Source organism: Dipodomys spectabilis, unplaced genomic scaffold, assembly GCF_019054845.1.
Source record: "Dipodomys spectabilis isolate Male_0828 unplaced genomic scaffold, ASM1905484v1 ptg000050l, whole genome shotgun sequence".
Classification (NCBI taxonomy): domain Eukaryota; kingdom Metazoa; phylum Chordata; class Mammalia; order Rodentia; family Heteromyidae; genus Dipodomys; species Dipodomys spectabilis.
The window spans coordinates 11,569,110-11,592,313 of NW_024870727.1; positions in this window are offsets into that span (position 1 = coordinate 11,569,110).

Consider the following 23,204-nt stretch of genomic DNA (forward strand, 5'->3'; position numbering starts at 1 on the left):
ACTTTGTGAAAATTGTCTAGCATGTTCTAAAAAGCAGTGACTTCAGTAGTTATCAAGGCATATTATGTAACTAAAATCCTTGAGCAATATGGAATTGATGCAAACATAGAAAATTAAACTAATACAGACATATTCAAGCCTGAGTTTAGCGGTTCAAGCTTATAAGGGTCTGAGTTCCAGAGGGTTATAGTTCAAAGCCACCCTGGACAGAAAAATTCGTGAGATCTCATCTCCAAACAAGCACCAAGAAGTATGAACAGAGGTCTGGCTCAATTGAGAAAGCACAAAGTCTTCAGTTCACATCCTGGTACCAGCAACAGAACAGTAAGCCAAGAATGACAAATATTTACATTATCACTAGATAGTTTGTTATACCTGTTTTTATATATATACATAGAAGTAATGGAAAAATTAAAGTGAAGTATTATTTCCCAGCATTCAAAATGTTTCCTTTGAATTAAAAATCTATAAATGAAAAGCCAAAGAAAAATATTTTAAGCTTCTCTAAATATTTTAATCTTCGCTAGATGAAATCTTAAATACTCAGGGGATCCAATAGTATTAAAATTACTTTAACACAAAGAGCTAAGGAAGGTAGATAAAGAGAAAGTTTAAAAAAAAATCGGAAAATTTCTTTGTTGCTTTGTATGTCCCTCCCCCACAATATAACCCCTTCTTTCACTATATTTGATGTCGGTATAATTTGTGGAGGAGATGGGGAAAAACAAATCGTTTAAGGATACAGGTGGACCTGTTGCAACAAAGAGAAGTAGAAGTTGTCATGTCGAAAATGGGGGGGGGGGATTGGGGGGGAGGCTGGGAAGGGATGTGAAGAGTAAACAAAGGAGGAGGCTGCAGTGATTGATAAAAAATGTACTCATTATCTTGCCCATGTAATTGTAACCCCTCTGTACAGTATGTTCACAAAAAATAAAATTAAAAATATCGGAAAATTATTTCAGTATTAGTAAATCCCTTACAAAGGATTCCAACAGATGAACCAATAAAGAAGACAATCAAACAACAGCAATTCGATAAGTGGCACCTCGGTATTTCCCTCATGGAAATGCAAGTTACAGCTGCAGTGTCATACCGTTCCATGACCAACTTGCTGACAATAATGTCAAGTGGGCAAGGTGGCTGCACCGGCAAAGGGTCCTTATTTCACACTCTCCATCACATGGAGTAGATTGCATATGTTGCTGTAGTTTCTTCACTGGTTGGTAAGAGGGAAGCCCAGGCCAAGACATAACCATCATAATAGCAAAATAGTGCTGTAAGCCATTCATCAACCAGAGCCCTAAACTTAACTTGTGGGTGTTCATGCCTGCAATCAGATTGTCCAAACCACTCCCATGTCATTTGGGGGAAGAAATATCTTGTGGTGGTGATTTGCCTCTCTGGAGTTCCATCCTGGAAAGTCAAGCTATGGGGTTCTAGGAAACCCACTTGTCTTGATCGCTGAAGATCCTTGGGTATCCAATACATGTAGTGGCCTTGGGCAGAGAAATTTGGAGAAGGTGCTAGTCCAACTTCTTATGCAGAAATAACGGAGCTGTCATTTGTTCCTGGTTGTGGAGCATTCAGAAAATGTTGATGCTTAAATCCTTCCAACCATAATCGATGTGGGCCCACACCTGAGCTTCCTGTGACTTGTCCTGATGACACCGCTTGTCTCTTCTACTCCCAGCCACTGCAAATGCAAGGGGAAAATAATTGGCTAAGAAAGTGTGATGAATTACAGATGAAATAAAGATGAGATGTGTTTGAAGGCAGAATTGTATAAGATACTAAAAAAAAAAAAAAAAAGACCGATATACCAAGTCAATAAACCCAGTTAGTTTCATTATTATTATTATTGTGAAAATACCATACAGAGGGTTTACAATTACATGGGCAAGAGAGTGAGTACATTTCTTAGCAAGCATCGTTTCTCCATCCCATCCCTTTGTTTCCCCATACCATCCCTTCCCCTCTCCAGCCCCCATCCCCACACCATCCTACCACGCCCCCACCCTCCCACCCCCCACCCTGCCAAAGTTGTAAAGTTCATTTTTCGACATAACGTCTGTACATCTCATTGTTGTAATGAGTCCACCTGTAACCCTATTTAAACAGTTTGCTTTTTCCCTTCCCTCCACAAATTATACCAACATCAAATACAGTGAAAGCAGAGGTTATACTCTGGGGGAGGGACATACAAAGCTACAAAGAAATCATCTTATAAATATGTTGGAAACAATCGTAAGAAAGAAAAAAAAACATTTGAATCCTTATCTTGGGGTTCATTTCCCTAACATCAACTTGTCTGACAGTTTCTGTTTGTCTCAGACATATTCTAGTTATTGCAAATAAAGGAAACCATGGGACCTATGTTTCTTTGGGCCTGGCTTACATCATTTAATATAGTTTTTTCCAAGTCTTTCCATTTCCTAACAAATGGGGCAATGTCAGTCTTTCTGATGGAGTCATAGAATTCCATTGTGTATGTATACCACATTTTCTTGATCCATTCATCTACTGAGGGGCATCTGGGCTGGTTCCATATCTTAGCTATGGTAAATAGCGCTGCAATAAACTTAGTTGTGCTGGTAGCTTTAGTATGGTCTTGTTTGTGATTATTTGGTAAATGTCCAAAAGTGGGACTGCTGGGTCATAGGGGAGCTCTATGTGAAGTCTTTAGAGGAACCTCCATACTACTTTCCAAAGTGGTTGAACAAGTTTACACTCCCACCAACAATGCAGCAAGGTTCCCTTCTGTCCACATCCCCTCCAGCATCTGTTGTTATTAGAGTTCTTGATTATAGCCATTCTAACTGGGGTGAGGTGGTATCTCAATACCAGTTAGTTTTTGCTTTAAAGATTCTAGAATATTACTTAATATTAGTATGAAATAAATATTTATTAGGCTATGTATGTGGGAAGTCATTCTATTTAATTCATTCAGTAGCTAGGTAATTTATGCTCCTTTTATGTTTGTCACATTCTGAGTACTAAAATATCTATAATATGTTTTCAACACCTGCTGTAATAAGATATATTAGGAGCCACAAAACGTGTATAATTGGTATTTAATTGATGCACCTTTACTAAAGAAGGCATAGTATCAACACTATAAAAAAAAGAAAATATAAGCTAAATACCTTTCATTAAATTACATATTATTGATAATCAAAATATCTGTTTATAGTAGAGAAACTCTAGGTTCAACAGTTTAATAGAATAATGAACATTTATTGGGATCATAAACTATTGGGAAAAAACATCACCAAGATTGCAATCATGCAAATTTTTATTTATACTGCACTGTGCAACAACAGGCAACTTGGAAATCTGAACAACTAATACAGCAACTTTGTTTATTATGTTTGTAGCACGTTGGAGTTAAGATGAATCAGAATGCTAACTACTGGTTTTGTTTAATGCATGCTGAAATGTGGGCAATCTTAAGTAAGTACCCACTGAGCAGTAATAACATGGTCATTATAGTCCTAAAGTACAACAAATCCTGAATGAAGTGACATCAGATGTCCAAACATGAATATCTGTTCTATAACATTCTGAAAAATGCCACAGAAAAACAGAAATAAGGAAGTGTGGTAAAGAGTGATAGGGAGGGATGCAGGAAGAACTGATGTATGATGTAAATGTGACTGATTGGTAAACACTGGATATATCTAACAAGATATATCTAACAAGAACTCTGTGACTATTTAGCTTACCTTTGTGGAGATACTGGAGATGAAAAGTAGAAAAATATGAGCAGGGTCCTTGGTCGTTGGAAGGGTGCTTTGGGAGAAGTGTTAGGAGGAGAAAAGATATTACAGTAGATGTAATTTTTTTCTGCTTTTTGGGTTTTTTTAACTGTATTTTTTTTTTTTGTCTTTTCTCTTTTTTGGTACTGGGGATCAAACCCAGGACATTGACTTGCTAGGCAAGTGCTTTGCCACTGAGCTACATCCCAGCCCAGTAGATGCAATTTTGAGGCAGAGAATATTAGAGAGATAAGTTTTGTTATTATTTCTGAATAAGCAAAATTATTATTGGAGATCTTAGCTTTGCAGCCAATGAGGGAGATAGGGGAAAGAGGGCAAGGAGAAGATGATGTCTTCTGTTATCGTTAGGATATTTTCAAGAAAAAGAGCCAATGGCAGATTAATTGTTTGATGTGAATTCAGTGTGTAAAACCAGTTGGTAGATGCGTAGCTACACTCTTATTTTTGAAGCATGTCAACAATTATAATGTCTAGAAAATGCACATTTAAAATTTACTTATGTGCTTCTAAGGCCATATATACATGTATATACATATGCATATAACTACTATATATGCATATATATCTCTATAAACATATTTATTTCTCACATGTAATTTGTTTGACTTAATCTAGTTGCTTTACTTTTTCTACCATTAATTCTGTTATTTTGGTGCGTGTATTAAATTGTGTTACTTTCATCCGCAGAAGTCTCTACTGACTTTCTCTCATTTTCTCTGCCTCTAAAATATATTCACTGCAGTAGCTTTTCTTCTCCTAACCCTTGTTCCAAAGCACCATTCAGGTCCCTTCCAATGACCAAAGACCCTGTTCATATTTTTCTACTTTTCATCTCCAGCTTTTTCTACTGATAAGAAGCACCATCAATGTTTTTGTGAATGCATGAGTCTAGTCTAAGTTAGTACATGGAAATAAAATGATAGCTACACATGTATTAAAAGTGTACATATTATTTAATTTTGTAATTCAGACACGATCAAGTATAGTTGTACACTTGCTATGTGCAGAGATTACTAGGTAGAGTTGGTAGCTGAAGTATTTGTAGAAAGCAGTAGTTCATCTGACTACAATTCATATCCAAAAGAAAAATATTTACCATGAAGTAAGCACAGTAATGTTGTTTTTATTTTTGTACCAACATTATTCCCACTGTTTAGTTTTTATTATTAGGTGTAGTCTGCATATATATATGGAAAAAATTTGTATAATATCACATATTCAGAAATCAAAAAGCAGAAGTGATTTATGGGTGAATGAGAAGAAGCTACTCTAATTGGTAGGACCAGTTTTTTTTTTGTTGGACAGCATAGTAGATAGAATGTTCTTTATTAAACCTCTAGTGAAACTAGCAATTAGGTTCTTTTAATGAAAACGTCTAGGGGCTCCCTGTTAAGGATGATATATAACATTAGATTTTAATAGGTACTTTGGATCAAATTAATAATATGTCATTCTATTCCTAGGTTGCTAAAACTTCTTTTATTAAATTGGGAATTGGTGTTGGATTGTATCATTTGCATCCACTATGAAGCTGATAATTTGGTTTTTGTCTTTTAATCTTTTAAGATAATACATGATTCCCTTATTAAGCATACAAATATAGACATACATTTTTATTGTTGGGTTAAATTCCACTTTTGTTAGGTACATATTGGATATATTACTGTGTTTTCTCAGCTAATATTTTACTTAGATTTTTCACATATATATTCATAAACACACTTAACCATAGGTAAGAATGATTTTCTGTATGATTTTCATAGTGGCATTTTGTTACTCTCATAATTAGAGAGTAGAAGTATTTTTAATTTTATTGCAATTGATAGATACTGCATTTTTAATATGAAGGTGTATGTAAAGCTTCTGCAGAACAGGATATGATTAATAACAGGACTTGGAAATATTTCAATTTGAGAATTTCTTTTTGTTTTTTTAAATAAGTTTTTTATTGTGAAAATACTGTACAGAGGGGTTTCAGTTTCATGAGCAAGGCAATGAGTACATTTCTTATCAAGCACTGTTGCCTCTTCCTTTATTTTTCCCCTACCATCCCTACCCTCCCACCTCCTCAACTACTTGGAAAAAATTTATATTAAGTGAAGTAAGCCAGGCCCAAAGAAACATAGATCCCATGGTTTCCATTATTTGAAATAACTAGTATTATGTCTGAGACAAGCAGAAAAGGTCAGATAAGTTGATGTTAGGCGAAACGAACCCCAAGATAAGTATTCAAAAGTTTTTCTTTCTTGCGATTGTTTCTAAAATATTTATAAGGTGATTTCTTTGTTGCTTTGTATGTCCTCCCCCACGGTATAACCCCTGTTTTCACTGTATTTGATGTTGGTGTAATTTGTGGAGGGAAGGGAAAAAACAAATCGTTAAAATAGGGATACTGGTGGACCCATTGCAACAATGAGATGTACAAGTCATTATGTCGAAAATCGAACTTTACAACTTTGGCCGGGGGTGGAAGGGGTTGGGGGGGGGATGGAGGGGGTTGGGGGACAGTGGGGGGGGGGGAGATGGGAAGGGATGAGAAGGGGAAACAAAGGAGGAGGCAACAATGCTTGATAAGAAATGTACTCATTACCTTGCCCATGTAATTGTAACCCCTCTGTACGGTATTTTCACAATTAAAAAAAAATCAACTACTGTTTTTATTTCCGAAAAATTCAGCACTTTATTCCATTGGATTTTTTCTGCTGAATTTTCTGAGGTTGCTGTTGTACATGTTGAACCAAACAATCATTTTCTACCACATGTTCTCCTCTAAGTCCCAAATTTAATTATTTAATTTTACCATATTTGAGTGATCTCTTTTGTTTCATTCCACAACCCTTATACAATAAAAAGCATATATATATATATGCTTTCTGGATATATATGTATATATATATATATATATATATATATATATATATATATATACATATATATCCAGAGATCCCATTTTACTTCCATTTTAATAACAACTCACACAAATCAAATGATTTTATTTTTTTCCCTCTGGATTACTTCTGATTATCTCTTATTAGAGGTTTTACAATTTTTCCATTTATTCCTAATTTAAAAAATTCTTTTAATTAATCTTTATGTTTTTCACCCAAGTGCTTGGCATTGAGTCTCTTGGTCATTTAAGTACATTGTAGAAGAGGCACTGGGGTGTGAACCTAAGGTTTCTCTGTAGCTGTAGGTATGTAATTAATCAAGCTTCTTATGGGAATGAGAAATCCACTGGCCATTTACCGCCATCCATGTGCATTTCTTTATGATAACCAGAAAGAAATCACAGATAGGACTGGCTATAGGAATGTAAGGCTCCAAGGCTGATAATCAGGGCTTACACCAGTAATTCTAACTTCTCAGGAGACTAACATCTGAAGATCATATAGTATTTTTTTTGGGTGAACCACAGTAATCCTGATGGTCATGAACAAAATAATCTGTGATGGAATCTACATAGTTAATGATCATGCTATTTATTCAAGGACAGTTATTAGATGGTTTATCAATACAGGAGTTTGATGGGATTAATGGCCAAGACATCTGTCTATCTCATAGGAGTCTACTGGAAGAAAGTGTTTGAACACTCACCTCCAGAGCCTGCAAGAAAAACATATTACAAAGACACACGAGATTTTCATGTCAGCACCAAGTCTTAGTGGAAAAAAATTCTGTATTCTGGTATTCAGTCATAATATCTCTAAGCTCATTTCTACATCTAAAATTAGGAATGACAGGCCTAACATCTAGTTTAAAATTGTTTTGTGGTAATTATTCCAAAAAGAAAAGAGCATATTAAATAGTTATATCAAAGATGGTGTACTTAAAAAATTCAAGTGGAGATCCCTAGGTTTAACCTGAACTGAAGAATTAAAGAATGTTATGTCTTTACAAGCTAGTGCATAATGATTCTGAAATATAGACCTGCCTTAGCAACTTGGAGAGCCAGTTGACCTTGAACAAATCTATGAGCTTCAGTTTCCTCTACTTCAGTATCCATACTGATATTTATCCTCTTTGAACTCCCTATATTACTATGAAAACCCTGGTGAGTTTGTGTGAAAACAATGAGGATGAACTATTAAGCAATTGTTACCAGAATGTCAAAGAACACATACCAAATTACTAAGTCATCCTCAAAGGTACCGAGCGCCTTAGGCATTCAGAGAGTTGACAGTTTCTTAGCTTGGCTGGCCAATGATAGCCTTGTAGACAAAGAAGGGATTGAAAGCAAACAGGGATTTGCTCTCCTCAACTCTGAATTTCAACCTCATTTTATTTGCATTCCTTTCATTTCTCAATGCAAAGTAAATTAAGATAAACTTAAGGGTCAGGGAAAGGGCAACGGCAGATAATAGTTTTGTTTAATGAAATATTATTGTGTCAACACAGAAATGCAGAGCACCCTGATAAATCGTTAGTGTTTCGTTTTATATTCTGTGAAGCTTGGATCAGGAAGAATTGTCTAATAAGCAAAGACACTGAACTCAGAATGTGTCAGAATCATTTCTATTTTATCTCAAATGCAATTTAGCATCAATAAACTAAAAACAAAGGTACAATACAATGCAATGCCTTTATTTCTCTGCATCTCACCCTTGTCCTTTAATTTCAATGCAAATGACATTTCAGCGTGTTATGATTTTAAATCATTTATGTTCTCTGAATATTCTATTCCAAGTGGTACTGGAATACTTTGAACTTGTGAGATATTTTTCTTTATTTTGTGGCCAAGCCCCAAATGTAACACAATGATTTAAGACACCAGTAGTTAAAACATTTTTACATTGTATATAACCTGGTTTTAATGATCAGTTAAGCCTATGTATAATAAAATATTGCAAAGTATCTTTTGTTAAAACTTTTTCCTTTGGGGCTTCTTGTTTCCAAGGTGAATTATTTCTTTTGAGGGCTGAATAGAGCTAAGCCAGATGTAGTATGAAGAGCTTGGATTCCAGATGTCTCTCCCAGGGAAAACTATACAGGCCACCTAGAAGTCAAGCTTCAAGGTTATCAATTTTAATTTGGAGTAGAATGAGATTTTCACTTACTGAATGGGAAAGACTTAACTAGGGAAAACAAATGGAAGACTGGAAGAAAAGAATCTGTTTTTGAACATTTTGGTCTTGATGTGTTGGGTGCACAGAAGGACAACACAGTATGAATATGTGAAGCTTTAAGAGCTCCAGTGATCAGAATGGACATCGGCAGAACGCATGTGAGAATTACAGCAAGAGGCTGCACTGAGATGGCCCAGGGACCTGAGACTTGACAACCAAAGAGCCTGAGCTCACCACGCCAGAGTGAAGGCATGAGGTAATGGTGGTCCTGTACTCAAGGACAGTTCTTTGAAGCAGAAAGAGTAAGTGATCAACTGTATTGAAGTGGCTCATCTATTACACGGACACTGGAGGGGATATTATATAGGTTGTATTATGTTAATAGTGACAGCAGAGTCCCATGTAGTATTATTTAATTATGAGTGAAAATTCAAGACAATCTGTTCTTAGATAGGGTCATCTTTAAATCTCTATTTTAATTAGTACATGTCCATAGAAGTAATATAGAAAAATAAGTAAATTTATTTTATCTAATTAATAAAAATGACTCACAAAATTATAATAGAGAGGAAATAATCTGTTGTACCAGTATGAAATCTTGACATGTGTGTATGTGTGTGTGCGCGTGTGCGTGCACACACACGCCAGTCATGGTGTTAGAACATGCGTGTCATCCTTTAGCTTCTTTTGGTTAATACAAGCACTCTACCATCTAAACCATAGCTCTGCTTCTAGGTTTTTGCTAGTTAATTGGAAATAACAGGCTCACAGACTTTTCTGCTAAGGCTGGTTTTTGAAACACGATTCTCTGATCTCAGACTCCTGAGTTGCTAGGATTATAGGCATGAGCCATCCACTCCCCTTCCCCTTTTTCTTCCTCAAGAAGAAGTATTTGAGAAGTCATTATGGCTTGTTAACAACTCATATACTCAAATCTGCCAATCAGATTTCCTGAATGTCTTTACAGTAGCAGATTTAAAACCAAAAATATTCACATCACCTGTATTCAAGCTCATATTTTTATTTATTTATTTTACAACAGAAGGCAGGAGATGAGGATGTGTGTTTTCCAGGATCTAAAGTGCTCAGGACATGAATGAATGTTCTAGGTTAAGTGTACTTGGCGAGAGGTCTATGGTGAATTGGTGCAGGCACCCAAGTGCCCGAGTATCACATTATTTTGACCAGCATTTTCTTCATGACCTACATATACTTCCCAATTCAGAGGCTTCTCAATTTATGCAATGATTGAACTTACAACTTCTCAGCTCTGTTACAATGAAGTGAAAGTAATATACATAAGGGAAATCTCAAAAGGGAGTCTTGGATTTAGATCTTTCCACAGATTAAAATATGAAGTACAACACCTGCTCACATCTCTGACTGCCACAGGAAGCTGACATGTCTGTCAGCAACTTTATTACAAAGGGAAATAAAGAGTACCTCTTTCTCTATGGAGTCCTGTGTTGCTCGGATGTTTGGTAAGCTAAGTGTATTATATTGTATTATCTTTTCTATTCACAGTATTTTCAATTCACAATCAGTTTATCAGAACCAACTTCCATGAAAAGGAAAGGCTCTGTATTAAGTAAATATACTTCACACTTAGTTAATATTGATGTGGTTAGAATTGGAGATGTGGATACTGAAGAATCATTTCCTTTGTGTTCTTCCATATTTTATTGCTTCTGAGCAGGGAACTCCAGAACATGGAAGTAATGGGTTTCATCAGAATTCATAAGCCACAGATAAAACCAGTTAATTTTCCCCTCTGTTTCTTTTAAGTGTATATGCATAAAACAATTAGAATTTGGAAATGAGTGAGGTCTTTCTTCTTTATTTCACAACATTTTATAGCTCCTATAACTAACTAGATGATCTGAGTACACCTTTGTGCACCTCTGATACTAGGAAGATGATCAAAACTACTTTAGGAACACAAACATACCAAAGCGTATATTTTGTTTCAAGCATATTTCTTGGATACTTTGCATTTTTTTTCCTGACAAGTCAAAGAAATTAGCATTAGTATAAGGGGATTTAATGAGAAGAAAATAATTTTCTTTGCTCAATGGAATTTATAAATTGCCTTTTAGAATTCAGGTATCTCAGATAGTTATTACTTTTCAGTGTGATTGAAGCTGAATGTTATGCCAAAGGTGAGTGCCAAGAAATCATTTTATGAAATATACTTAATTATTTTTATTTCATTGTATGCAAGATGTTATCAGAGTCTATGGCAAATTGAGTTTTGGTTGGAAAGGGGTTTCCAAGGCATTAGGTGATTTGCATTTGCTTGTCAGTAAGAAATAATTGATCTCAACTGGCCTTGTGGTGCATGTCTAGATCATTAGCTTTCATTCAAGTTCATCTAGATGCTGCAGTTAATATTCTAATGCTTTAATGAGTGTGGATAAATAAATTGAAGCTGAACTTTGCCTGTAAGTTCTCAAGACAGAACACACACACACACCCCACACACGTACACACGAGCGTGTTTTTTTTCTTCTAATTATTTTCAATCAATCAGGAATAAAATAAATTACTACATTTCACATACAATTATGTACATTGTTACTTCATTATCCAGGGCTTTGGAAACTGCTATAATTAAAATTTATGAGAAATGTAGCATCATGATTCGGAAGATTAATTATTATAAAATTTGAGATTCAAATGCCCATTTATTCAAATCTTAATTGCTTTCTAAATTTTTGTGTTTAATTCTTCAATTGAGTGTTCAAATCAAATGCATTTTCATTCCAAGGAACCTTCACTGACTAGGGTGAAATGTGAGACAATTAGATGAATGAAGATGTAAATTGAAATTCTAGGAATCACCTAGGAATCATTCCAGGAATCATATATAGAAACATTAGTGGAGCCTACATGATGTTTTGTGGCATGTACATATTGTACCATGTTCCATTAGTGTAGACATATGTATCTCTTTCAAACAATGATGATTTCTTTCTTTTCTTCTTTTCTCTTCTTTTCTCCTACCTTACTTCCCCTCTCCTTCCTTCCCATCCTGATCTCTCCCCTCCACTTCCCTTCCCCTCCCTCTCCTCCCTTTCCTTTCCCCTCCCTTCCCTTCCCCACCCTTCCCTCTTTCCCCTCCCCTCCCCTCTCTTCCCTTTCCCTCCCTTCCCCTTCCTTTCACTTCTTCTATGTTCCTATTCTTTGTTAGTCATGGGGCTTGAACTCAGGGCCTGGGTACTGTCCCTGAGCTTTTTCTGCTCAAAGCTAGTGCTCAACCACTTTGAGCCACAACTCCACTTCCAGTTTTCAAGTGGTTAATTGGCCAATGATCATTTCTTTATCAATTTTTGTCCAACCCTTTGAAATATACAATACTTCATCAGGTGGTGAATTTACTCTATAAGAGCCAGGTTAGCTTCCTTCTCTTGTGTAACCACAGATGAGAACTCTTGTGGGTCTTCCAGCCCTCCCTTCCTTCTTCCTATTTCCCAGCTTACAATCAACTCCACTCCACTCCCAGGAAATTACCCTTTCAAGAAAGACACAGTCTTCGAAATGTAGATGGTTAAATTCTTTATAATATGATTGTAACACAGTTTTCACTGTTTCCTAAGCTGGCCTTGAACTCACAATCCTCCTGCCTCAATCTCCTGAGCCATTGGGGTTAATAATCATGCCATACTTGGGCCAGGACAGGTTTTCTTATTTCTAAATATAAGTATTTCATTTGGTAAGTTTTTATTTCCTTTTAATTCTTTGGCCACACATTTTCATTCACTAAGATTTTTAACAAGCATATCTTGCTCATTACAGCTTTTTATCCACCTGTCTTGAGATCTTCTTTCAATAGAAAGAAATTCATAGAACTTCTTGGCCTGCTTTTGGGTTTTTAATACTGTACATTTGCAGCATATTTCTTGTTAATTTATTTTTTAATTTTGTTGTACAATTCTTTAGTTTTCTTTGTCATTAATGATGTTTATCTTTGGGGGCCATTTTAACATTTAAACAATGAATATAAATATATTACAATTTAAATACAATTATAGTTCCTTTGATAAGTATAGGGATTGTTGAAATTAACATAATTACTTCTTTTTCAGGTGATTTTTAAAGGAAAATCATGCAATTACTAGAGTGAACATATTTGGACTTTGGGAATTTAATATAAATCTTAAAATAATGTGTACACAATCTATTTTTATAATAAATTATGCAAATTTATCTTGGACTTTTCATTTTTTATTGAATATATCACTATGGGAAATTGAAATGCATTGAAATACATGCAAATATCCATCTGCTCTTTTTGCATCAAAGATTTAATTTTAAGAGTAATTATTTGTATTCATTTTAAAACCTTTAATGAATAGTTTTAAATTATGAAAAATCTTCAGTAGTAAAGGACAAAATGTGCCTACTTCCATCCTTGAATAATTCACAAGTGCATATCCATTTGTATAAATTACAAATACACATGCTTCAAATCTCTGTAATTTCTTTTTCTTTCCTTCCTTCCTTGTTTCCTTCCCCTCCCTCCCTCTCTCCCTCCCCTTCCCTCCCCTTCCCTCCCCTCCCCTCCCCTTCCTTTCCCTTTCCTTTCCTTTTTCTTTCCTTCATTATTTTTTTGTCAGTCGTGGGGCTTGAACTCAGGGTCTGGGTGCTTTCCTTGAGCTTTTTCACGCAAGGCCAGTGCTCTTCCACTTTGAGCCACAACACCACTTTCTAGTAGTTAATTGGAGATAAGTCTCATGGACTTTTCTGCTCTGGCTGGCTTTGAATCATGATCCTCAGATCTCAGCCTCCTGAGTAGCTAGGATTACAAGTGTGAGCCACTGGTACCCAGCTGATTTTTCATTTCTTATGCAGCTATTATAATGAAGCAAAGATGAAAATGCCACCCAAATAGATTCATTCTTCAACAAATGAAATGTTAAAAAGGTATAGTTTACACCAATTTCTTACTCTGAAATTCAAGCTGGCTCAGGTAATCTGATTGTTTGAGAGATGGACAAAGAGAAAACTGAACAGAAATAGTATATTATATTCACCCCACTGTTCCATGTGTGTAATCTGTATGACAGGGACAAATCTTTTCAGAAGGCTGAGACACAATTTTCCAGAAGACAACGTATATTCCTTGGGGAATTAAAACATGAAGAGAACAAACACTTTGGGGAATGCTTTGTTTCTCAGGGCTCCTTTGAGAAATTAGAATTATGGAGAAAAAATATTTCAGGCAACTAAGTGCTAAATGATGTCTCATAATTGCAAAAGAGCATATTTTGATGACTTTAAAGGCATTTCAGAAAAGACAAAAGTAACAGAAAACTTAAAAGACAAGAGAGAACCTGAAAGAATGAATGAGAAGATAGCAGGTCATCACCGTTGTCTTTCAGAACCACACACAGGTGAATTTCTATATGCAAAGTGATTTTCACCTGAGCAGTGAGGTTTTTTTTTTTTTTGGTTATTTCTACCAAATTATGCTTCCTTATGATAAATTACAATATCCTATAAACTGTTGAATATTACAATAGTTGGATTCCCACAGAATGGGGATGTAACTTGATGATGAGTGTATATTTTTTATATAAAATGTAAATTAAGTGTTAGGTTTGTAGGAAAAAACTAAAATGTAAGATAGAGCCAAGACAGTCTTGAACATAGTACCTGGCATTTTAGCTCATTGGCTAGTGTTCTCCTACCTGAAGTACTCCTCCAGCCCCTCTTTTTCATCTTCACAGGCTACCCTAAAGTTCTTACATAGATCAGAAGTTTGGATTAGAATCTCATACTACACTGAATTTGAGGATGCAGAGGATATCTGGACATTCCACAGCTCTCAATGATAAAATGTGACTAAAAACATTCGAAATAACTTGAGTGATTTGCTTTCTGTCTCTCTCCTATCAAGGTTATTGTATATTATTTTTGTGAAAATTAAATATACTCAAGAATCTCATGCAAAAAGAAAGCTTAACATTTCTCTTTTCGTCTTCTAACCAACACTGTTAAGAAGTATAATTTCGGGCTGGGAAGGTGGCTCAGTGGTAGAGCGCTCGCCTTGCATGCCTGAGGCCCTGGGTTCGATTCCTCAGCGCCACATAAGCAAAAAGAAAAAAGCCGGAAGTGGCGCTGTGGCTCAAGTGGTAGAGCACTAGCCTTGAGCTGAAGAGCTGGGGGACAGCGCCCAGGCCCAGAGTTCAGACCCCACAACCGACAAAAAAAAAAAAAAAAAAAAGAAGTATAATTTCTTTCTTTCATTCTTTTTTGGCTCTTTTTTTGTGGTACTGGGGTTTTAATTCAGGTCCATTTATTTACTGGGCTTAGCTTTCTCAGCTGAAGTTCTTCTCCCTGAGTCACACCTTTAGCTCAGATTTTTACTGGTTATTTTGTAGAGGGAATCTAAAAGACTCCAACTTTTAGAGAGTAGACTGTTCTCTACCAGTAGGCTGGCTAGGAGCCATGGTCTTTCAGATTCCAGCCTCCTACATAGCTAGAATCTCAGCTGCAGGCCATTGTATTTAGCTGTAGTGTCATTACTACAGCAAAATTCTTGGCTTTACTAGACAAGATATTTATTACATGACTTCATGTCTTCATATCTATTAATATATCTTCATGTATTCGGAGACTACATCTATATGTACTTGGAGAATACCTCTTCATGAATTGGGAGAATTCATGTTTTCCCACGTATCTCAATGGGGCGAGTTGTGTACTAGCTGAAAATGGACTGAAAAAATTATTTATTTGTTCTGCTTTTGGGTTGGAGAATAAATAAGTAAGGATTGGTATTGAAGTAGTTTGTTTATTCTTAAATTTAGGCTCTTCCTAAAGTCTCAGAATTTAGAGAGTCACTACATACAAATAGTCATTTCTATTGGCTCTGCTATAATTCTGCCTTTATAAAAGTAATTCAAAATATACCATATACAACAAGTATTTCAAGATTCTCTCAATAGATATTTTATAAAGTACATATAATTGTGTGAAGTGGTGAATGTGTGATTTAACTTGAGTCATTCCACAGTTTATACAAACATCAACGCCTCCCCATACTCAAACAACACCATAAACATTTACTGTTTTATTGATTAATTATGCAACATGTTTAAAACACTTTTAAGAAACTGGAAAGTAAATGTGAATTTTTAATATGACTGTTGCTTTTGGAGCACAGTTAAAATTCTGCATAAGGAACTTCACATACAAAGAGCATTATATCTACTAAATAAATAGCCATACCATAAAGTTTTCTCTAGTCAAATGATAAAGTATGCAAATAGACATATTATGAAACCGCACTTCATGAAATCCAGGGATCCTTAAGAAATAAATGGTATATTGCTCATGAAGATGCTAAAGAAATAAATGTTGATGGTGTGAGCAGAAATACCTTATTCTTGGGGAAACAAATGGGTATTACACTGTTAAAATGTGAGGGAATTTAAAATTCCTAACTTGCACTCATGCTATTTTGTAGCAGAGGCAACCTGCTGTTAATCCAGTAGAGTTAAGAAGAGCCTCTGTAGTGTACCTGATATTATCACTAAATAGCTTTAATTAAATTAACAGCAGCTAGCATATTTTATTTCATGCTTCATATAATTTTTACACTAAATCTTATGCATATTTTCACACATTAACCCTTAACTGAATTTTAACTTGGAATAATGATTATAATTTTAAAAACCCACAAGTTTTAGACAAAGGTTTGAAGTTTCAATCGTCGACTCAATTCATATTACTAGAAGACTCTTAAAGTTAAAACGAAAACACTCCATCATCATTAGCTATGCTAATATCAGAGTTGTAATTTTTCTTTTTTTATTGACATAAATTTTTATCTATGTAACTTTATTTACATAATCTTTAAAATATTTTAATTCACTTCAACATGTCAGCTTGTGAGTACAATGAATCTTTACCAATGTCACTCCTAGAAACTGTACACTTTGTAAAGTGTGTGTGTGTGTGTGTGTGTGTGTGTGTGTGTGTGTGTGTGTGTGTGAGCGGTAGGGTAGTAGAGTTTGAACTCAGAGCAATGCACTATTGGCAAGTTTTCTACTACTTAAGTCATGCCTTCATAACTTTCAAGTTATGTGAAGCCTCACATATTTCTCTCCAAGACAGCAACTATTATTTTATTGGTATCTAGTATACACAGAAAAGTAAAGTGAGGAGTAGGGAGATGTGGAGGGAAGGGATGGTAGGGGAAAAAAAGGAAGAGGTAACAATGCTTGATAGGAAATGTACTCATTACCCTACTCATGTAACTGTAACCCCTCTGTACAGTATTTTTACAATAACATATATATATATATATATATATATATATACATATATATAAAGAAAAGTAAAGCAAAGTAAGTGTCAGAGTTTTAGAAGTGTTATCTCACCCATTTTGCATATCTAAGTACAAAAATGTGGAGACAGTTGGAGAGCCTACATGATCTAAATAAGTTCAAGGTGGTTTGTAAAAATCTCAGCTACTCTTGTTGAAATTTGATAGTTCGTAAGAAAACTTGGCCCCACTGCAACAATGAGATGTACAAGTTGATATGTTGAAAAACGAACTTTACAACTTTGGTGGGGGGGAAGGGTTGGGAGATGGGAAAGGATGGGAAGGGAAAACAAAGGAACAAAGGAGGAGGCAACAATGCTTGATAAGAAATGTACTCATTATCTTGCCCATGTAATTGTAACCCCTCTATATGGTATTTTCACAATTAAAAAAAAAAGAAAACTTGAAACCAGCTGTTAAAGCCTCAGCCTTAGCAGGTGTGGGGATTGGAGACATATATTCATTTACCTGCATTGCTCATTAAAATTAAAGGGTGCTCGGGCTGGGAAGGTGGCTCAGTGGTAGAGCGCTTGCCTTGCATGCATGAGGCCCTGGGTTTGATTCCTCAGCACCACATAAGCAAAAAGAAAAAAGCAGGAAGTGGTGCTGTGGCTCAAGTGGTAGAGCGTTAGCCTTGAGCTGAAGAGCTGAGGGACAGCGCCTAGGCCCAGTGTTCAGGCCCCACCACCGGACCGGAAAAAAAAAAAATTGAAGAGTGCTCAAATTCACAACCAAAACACGCCATCACTCCCAGGGAGTGTGCCAGATTCTCTCTCAGCTTCCCATAGTCTGTGTCTGCATTCCAACCTTTGATCTTCTCATTACCACTGACAGAATATTAATTAAGAAATTTCTTTGCCTATACACACAGGAACCGTTAAAAGGTTTCTTAAAATAAGAACATGATCTCATTTCTCTTAAGAAATGACAGCATTCATCCTGTCTTGATAAAAAAAAATTCATCTCTTTACCAAAGTTTAACTAGACTTGACTTTCTTGTCTGTTCTGTGATCATAGTTTCTTTGCAATCTGTGAGACCCACGGCAGCTAACAATGAGAAATTACCTAACTTCGTAGGAATCTGTTTTACTCAGAATCCAGGGATTTTACAGCTCCAATTTTGGCTGCTTGAATTGCTTCTACAGAAGAAAAGGGTGGCACACTTTATTGTTTGCAGTCAGAAGGTTCACAATTCCATTTCTATGTGCTTACACAGGACAAAGGAAAACTTGTGCATGTACATGGGCATGATTGTTTTAGCAAACTTTTCTATAAAATGCTCAAATTGGACACAGTGCAAATGTGGACCAATGTGGTAATTAGGGAACATGTGTATGTCCATGTAGTAGTGTACAATAATATTCCCTAACAAAAATTAATGAGAGACTGATTAACATAATCACATAAGTCAATTTCAATACCTCAGAGAAAGAAACTAGATATGATGTCAATTATACATCCAATAATTCTACTGATCATTTCCAGTTCCATCCATTTTCTTGCAAATGGTCTAATTTCATTTTTCTTTATATAGTAATCTTAAATAGTATATACATATACATATATATACTTACGTACATAAGACATATAATATATACTTATGCAAAAGTATATGCACATATATTCATATTATAAATGTATCTATGTATATGTATATATGTGTATACTCATAGATGTGTGTACCTATGTGCATAAGATGCATGTATACATATCTATGTGTAGATATGTGTATGTCTATACATACATATGTGTATAAATGTGTATATGTGTATCTGTATAGAATGCATGTGTGTGTATTATGTATGGATGCATATATACACACACACAGAGCATACATTCATATTTTGGTTGTTGGGCACTTTGGTTGATTCCACCCTTAGGCTAGAGTAAATAGCTACAGTATGAATAAGAATTTAATTTTTACTGGCTATGCTGGCCAGAACTCTATTCTAACTTTTTAGAAGGCGGAGATCAGGAGAATTATTATAGTTTGGGGCCATTTGTGGCAAAAAAAGAGATAGTTCTTGGGCTCCATCTTAACCAACACAAATTGGCATGGTGGCAAGTATGACCATTCTCACACTAAATCAAGACATCCTTGCACAGTTAAATGGTATCGAGCCTACAACTGCATGGTCCTGAGTTGAAGCCCCAGAATCATCCCCAGGAAAGAAATACAGTTTTTATTACTTTAAATTGATTTAATAACATTTCCCCACATGTATATAACCTCCTTTGATAAAACTCACACTCACTATTACACTTTCTTTTTTTTCTTTTTATTAATTGTGAAAATACCGTACAGAGGGGTTACAATTACATGGGCAAGGTAATGAGTGCATTTCTTATCAAGCATTGTTGCCTCCTCCTTTGTTTCCCTTTACCATCCCTTCCCATTCCTCCCCACCCCCCTTGACCCCGTGCTTCTTCCATCCCACCCCTCCTTTCCACATCATTGGGGGGAGGGGGGTTCATCCTGCTATTATCACATGTGTATAGTGCTTTAGCCATATTTATCCTTCATCACCCCTTTTCTTAGCCTCTATTTTTTTTTTGGTGGTCCTGGGGCTTGAACTCTGGAACTCTGAGCCTGGGTGCTGTCCCTCAGCTCTTGAGCTCAAGGCTAGCACTCTATCACTTGAGCTACAGCGCCACTTCCGGTTTTCTGGTGGTTTATTGGCGATAAGAGCTTCACGGACTTTCGTGTCCGGGCTGGCTTTGAACCGAGATCATCAGATCTCAGCCTCCTGAGTAGCTAGGATTACAGGCGTGAGCCACCACCGCCCAGCTCTTAGCCTCTATTTTTAAGATAAATTTTATTCTAAATGCCGGAAATAGATCAGATGCCTTTTAGGTATTGGGGGATGAGACACAAAGGAAGCCCTCTGGGTATGAGTGTGTTCTGTGCCTTCACTCTGTTGGTGGTTACAAGGGTCCATCAAGTGTGAAAACTTTGAAATATATATGCCTGACATTAGTCAACTCATTGGTCAAGTATATATAATGTCAAATACATATTCAGGAAATAGTGACATGGACCAGAGTGTTGCAAAAAATGCCTGGGTACCACATATCCAAAGCCAGAATCAGATTATTAATAAAATATAATAATAATAACTACTAACAATAATAATAATAAGTGGAACCAAATGTTGGGGGCAGCAGCTTCAGAATTCTCTCTAGTGACCACAGAATATTGATTGTGAGTCACCATGCCTGGTAAATTGCAGCAGATACAGTGGAGATGAAGTTAATATTTCAGACTCGTCAGAAGGAGCTATATTTACTTCAAGTCCTAAAATCACTCCCTTGATGACAAGATGATTAATAGCTGACTTCCCCTCCGTATACACCCAGAGAAAGAAGAAAATGAGTGGCAAGGAAGAACCATGAATTTTCTCAGCTTCAGTGTAGAATTGACTGAAAGTGACCTTCATTTGCCAGGTTTGAGAGATTTCATTTTTTTTCTCTCTCTCTGCCTTTAGTGTGAATGGGAGATTGTGAGATCTGTTATAGGAAAAATAAAGCTGAAATTTCAAGTAAACAGTAATAACCTTAAAGATGAATTGTAATAAACTCTAGACAGAAATCCTGGTACTCAAATCTTACCCTTTTTCCTTATGTAAATATATTACATCAGTCACACATTGTCAACTATTTTCACTCTTATTTTGTTTTGATGGTTGTTGCTGTCTATTTCTGAAAAAAATGTTTTTGGAAGAAGAAAAGAGTTTCAAGTAGAATTGATGTACTGTGTTAAAGGGAGCCAGTGGAAAAAATATTGTATTAGAATCAAAGGTCAAGGTAAATCCACATTTTTTTGTTGTTGTTGCTGGTCCTGGGGCTTGAACTCAAGGAAAGTCCATGAGACTCTGATCTCTAACCATCAGAAAAGTGAAAGTGAGTGCTGGGAAGGTGGCTCAGTGGTAGAGTGCTTGCTTTGCATGCATGAGGCCCTGGGTTCGATTTTTCAGCACCATATAAGCAAAAAGAAAAAAGCTACAAGTGGCACTGTGGATCCAGTGGTAGAGCACTAGCCTTGAGCTGAAGAGCTGAGGGACAGCGCCCAGGCCCAGAGTTCAGTCCCCACCACCGGACCAAAAAAAGAAAAAAAAGTGAAAGTGAAGCTGTGGCTGAAAGCCTTACAGTGCTAGACTTAAGCACCAACGTTTAGGGACAGCACCCTGGCCCCGTGTTCAGGCCCCAGGACCAAAAAGAAAAAGAAAAAGAGAAAAAGAAATGCTTAATTGGAGGTAAAAGAATCTCCTGGACTTTCCTGCCAGGGCAGGCTCAAAATCTTCCTCAGATTTGAGCTTCTTGAGTAACTTGAGTAGCTAAGATTACAGGCATGAGCCACCAGGGCTTGGCTAACTCTACATTTTTATGTGACTTCCTGGAATTCAAGTAGAAACATCTAATAGAAAATGATAAGGAATTCTTAAAGATATTTAATGATTTACAACAGAAACTAACTCTAGTACACATAGTACTAAATTAAACTTACTTTAAATATATATTTCTGTATCTCTTCAAATATGAATTGTGCTTTTCTATCACTACTCTAAAAAAGTTACCACAAAGCTTTAAAAAATAGAGAACTGCTAATTTTAGTTCTGATGATCAAAAGCAATACGTGCTATAAAAGGTGAGTAGAAGTCAAGTATCAAGTTATTTATTTTATATTGCTGAATAATATTCTAGCTCATGGATGCTAGATCTTAAAGATTTTTAAGTCATAAGAGTTTATCCTTTTTATTAGTTAACACTCTTAGACTGGTTAAAGAAATATTAGAAACTAATCATCATTATTATATGTTGGACACACCAGTGTAAATTAGCTGTAACAAGGGTTGCTCTAGTGAATGTTCACAATCCCCAACTCCAGACTGAATATTTAGAAATAACTGCTTAAAAAACAACCAATAATCAGAAAATATATAAATATATTTGGAAGGTTCTGAATAGAAAGCAGAATCTACATTCCAGCAAAAGTCACCTGGAAAGCAATTCCTCAAATATAGTAAAGGCATTGAGATATTACTGAGACCATAAAAAAAAAAATAACATTTTGCTAGCCATTTATTTATATAGGCTTTTTTTTCAATATTACTTTTCTTTTTTTTGCCAGTCCTAGGACTTGAACTCAGGGCCTTGTCTCTGTCCCTGAGCTTCTCTGAGGTCAAGGCTAATACTATAATACTTCAGCCTTATACAGCATCATTTCTGGCTTTTTTCTGAATAGTTTATTGGAGATAAGAGTCTCATGGGCTATTCTGCCTAAGCTGGCTTTGAACTGGGATCCTCAAATCTCACCCTTCTGAGTTGTTAGTATTACAGGTGCAGGCCACCAGAACCTGGCCCAAAATTTATTTTCAAAGCCTGATATCTATCTTCAGGAAATAGATAACATGATTAAACATGAAAGCCCTGAAAATATATTTTCTCCTCATTAAAGGAGCTATCTTAGGGTTTCTCTAGCTACAGAAGATCCACAGTGACTTGTGATTTTTGTTCTAATTCTGTCTTAGGTTCTTTTTATTCTATAGTAATATGACTCTTCCTAATAGTGCTAGGTAATATAAAGAAATTGATGGAGCAGAAACTGAAGGAAAGCTGTTTAAGATACATGTGGTTGTGTTTCTCTACATTGGAGGGAAGGTAAAGCTATATATACCATCCACAATGCTGTGGCTAGCTAATCATTTTCAATTTTCTCCTTCTTTGGTATATAAAAAGACTTTATTCTCAGACTCTTTTGTAATAATGTTTTGAGTAGAAGTATATATTCTTGCAGCAGCATCAGGTCTAGAACAGCCCCCCAATTCCTCTGACAATAAGAACTACATTTTCCCTATCTTCTGTAATATTTCTAGCTTTCTGTGGAAGGGTAAAGTAAAATAAATACAGAAGACAATGAATCTCTCAAGTAATTTTCAGAAGAAAATTATTATTCAGGATCAATAAAAAAAATAACATGAATGTGATAAGGTCCAAATGAACTTTGGGGCTAATCTATAATGAATCTGTAATGAA